Here is a 2,166-nt window from a genome sequence, read left to right as displayed (position 1 = left end):
GGCCACCGACCCATCCACCGCGGTCACGAGCTGCACGACCGCGGCTAAGCCTCTATTTCCCATGGACACGTTACTCCTGACCGCGGCCGGCCAACTCCGATTAAAAGCCTATATTTCTGAAGCCCACAGTCATTTATCTGCCTTAATTTCGGAACCCTAGAGACCATGGAGTATTGAAGACTATAAGTACTTGTCATTTAGGTGGCATCACCTTCATACTTTTACAAAAACCCTTTTTATTCAGCCGTTCTATGCGATTTTTAGAGAAGATTGTTCAACTCTGAGTTCATCAATAGAGAAGCTTTCTTTCATCTCTTTTCTTTACTGTTTTTGATTGCTTTTATTAAAACTAATGATGATGTCGACCTCAGCCATGTCTGAGTAGATTCCGAGTTCGGTTTAGGGTTCCCGAAAGGGGCTCTCATAATTGATTAAGACATCTAGGTTTATAGATCAGGGATCAGGAATTATCACCTTGTATCTGATCTAGATAGTTAGTGTTGCAAAAGTTTTCATTAAGTATCCGACCTATGAAAAAGGCGATTTTTCCGTAGGAGTGGAAACCTACCTGCGGCGAAATTGTGAGTACTGACGAGTCTTGTGCAGCTCTTGCATGCTCTCCCTTCCAGGGCCAGAGTGGAAACCTACTGGTCGGGGTTGCGAGAAACAGTTGGTTATGATCATGACAGTGACGTAGTCATACCGCCGTACTCTAGCTCTAGAACCCTATATTTCGATATCCGTCAATCCCAATCTATAATCTCTAGTGTTGAAACCGATTATGATCCCTGTAAAGTTCCCAAAAGCTCAGCGTTTTTAGCCATAGTTTACAAACCAATCGATTTTTACTTGCTCATTTAGATCTGCATTTTATTTGCTTTAGTTCGATATTCTGCTTGCTTCATTTGCCTTTCATTCGATTTTCTACTTGCTCTTTAGGATATATTTATTTGCTTTCTTTAGTTTTAGTTTAATTCATGACAAACAACCAACCTCTAAAACCAATCTAGTCTAGACATAAAGTTAGAAACCGTAGAAGAATATCAGGCAGACAAATCTCTGTGGAATCCCTAAGTACTACAATTGATTAGCTGTGCACTTGCGGCTTTTATTTGTTTTTATTAAGGGTACAACTTGTTCCCTCACGCAGTAGACACATCAGTTATCAACTTTCCCAGACTTAAACCTTTGTTTATCCTCAAACAAAATAAAAGATCTAACTCTAGAAAAGTGGTTTGAAAATCGCAGGAACTAACAAAATGTCAGAGACCATGCTTCTAAACTAAAGTCTGCTCAAATCAGGTATAGTCTAAAAAATTCTCACCAAAGTACAGCATAACTAGTCCGTTGATCCGTCATGCGAAAGTCTACACACTTAGACCTAACTTACAGTCAACTAGCTCTTAACATTCAGTAAAAGTTTAAGTGGTTCTCATCAAAAGGAAATTCAGTAAGGTAATCAAGGCTAGGTATTCAAAATGGTTTTTTAAGGGGTGAGGTTCTTAGTGTTTAGGGTTACCTTATTCCGAAGAGACAGGGTATTATGCAAAACAGCAAGAGACGATGGAGCTGTTGATATCCACAGTTTCCAGTCACATTCTTCTTGCCTTAAGATTTCTGATCTCCTTCCTTCAGGTTCTTCTCATAATTCCCCCCGGCTTAGACTTTTTTCCAGGTTTTAAAACAAATGCTCCATAGATGAATACTTGTAGCATTTGCTCCAAAAAATTTCGGCTATCCTAGACTCTTTAGGCTTTTGGTTTCCATTCTTTTCATTCTTTTTTCTCTTTTTCATTTTTTTTTGAAAAGAGAAACCACCTTTAGATGTAGAGTCTTAGGGAGCACGAAATTTACCTTTACGATTGAGCTTTTGAGGCACCATTGAGCTTTGATAGATTCTTGATGCTAAACTTTCCCAAATTCCTTCAATTCTCTCTTGAGTGACTGAAAACTATGTTGTTCCTCCTTCTCCGGCTTTTTGCACATATCTTTCGATATACAAACTAAAGAGAGAATGCATGAGGTTTAAACATAAAGGTTTGGGTAAAGGGTGTAGTACCAGCTAAAAGATGAACTGACCATCTAGAACAACAAAGAGTGGGCGACAATAAGGTAAATATGTCCTAGATGTATATGATGATCCACTACAAGAAATAAGGCAGATAA

This window comes from Eutrema salsugineum, unplaced genomic scaffold (assembly GCF_000478725.1).
Source record: "Eutrema salsugineum unplaced genomic scaffold, Eutsalg1_0 scaffold_7, whole genome shotgun sequence".
NCBI lineage: Eukaryota > Viridiplantae > Streptophyta > Magnoliopsida > Brassicales > Brassicaceae > Eutrema > Eutrema salsugineum.
This window is presented reverse-complemented; position numbering follows the sequence as displayed.